At 45.1% G+C, this 853-nt stretch overlaps 1 non-coding gene across 1 annotated transcript; it reads right to left on the bottom strand.

Annotated features, from left to right (window-relative positions):
* Positions 1-255: 255 nt before the first annotated feature.
* Positions 256-328, bottom strand: trnaq-uug (transfer RNA glutamine (anticodon UUG)). Its single transcript has one exon. It is a non-coding gene; the product is annotated as a tRNA-Gln (tRNA).
* Between the last annotated feature and the right edge of the window lie 525 nt (positions 329-853).

The following is an 853-nucleotide window of genomic DNA, read 5'->3' as shown; positions in this document are numbered from 1 at the left end:
GTCGGAGGCTCGGGAACGGAGTTTGTGTCAGGGACCAGCACTGCAATGGCGATACATCACTGCCCTCTCAAGGCTACTTATAAACCGCGTCCAGCAGCAATATTGGAAGAACTGGACAATTTTAACTCCACCATTCCATTTTGGCCCGGCCTTTTCTCATCCATATCTTCAGCTTCTACACTTTCCCGCTGCTGAGCAGCCAATCACACAGCTGCCATAAAATTACTTTTACAACAGTTGGGACAAGAGGGAACCAGGTTCCCACCGAGATTTGAACTCGGACCGCTGGATTCAAAGTCCAGAGTGCTCACCATTACACCGTGGAACCCTTACACACGCTTTAGAACCCAATTCGCTTTTTTCCAACTCACCTGCCATTCACAGCTGCTGAGCATTTCCATCAAATTCTGTTTTTATTTCAAACTTCCAGCATCCGCAGCATTTTGTCTTGTGTTAGAAAAGCAAACGGGATCCTGGGCTTTATAAACAGAGGCATAGAGGGCAAAAGGAAGGAAGTTATACCAAACCTTTGGAGTATTGTGTGTAATTCGGGCACTGCGCTTTAGGACGGATGCGGGACTTCAGTTCCGTGGAGTAGTGGAGAAGAAGAGGTTGTTCTCCTCAGAGCAGAGAAGATAAGGGGAGATTTTGTCGACGTGTTCAATATCATGAAGAGTTTTAATAAAGTAAATAAGGAGAACATTTTCCAGCGGCAGAAGTGTTGCTAACCAGAAAACACATATTAAAGTGATTGGATAAAGTGTCAGTAATAAGGTTCTCTCGGGCTTTTGTTGGCCGATTTACAGGTAAACCTGGGAATTGAGGGGAAACTGGTTCATGGTTTGTAACACAA

This window comes from Somniosus microcephalus, unplaced genomic scaffold (genome assembly GCF_052327205.1).
Source record: "Somniosus microcephalus isolate GS21.2 unplaced genomic scaffold, FLI_Smic_1.0 unresolved_chr4, whole genome shotgun sequence".
NCBI classification, from domain to species: domain Eukaryota; kingdom Metazoa; phylum Chordata; class Chondrichthyes; order Squaliformes; family Somniosidae; genus Somniosus; species Somniosus microcephalus.
Note: the sequence above shows the minus strand (reverse complement) of the source record. Positions and strands in the feature narration are given on the sequence as shown.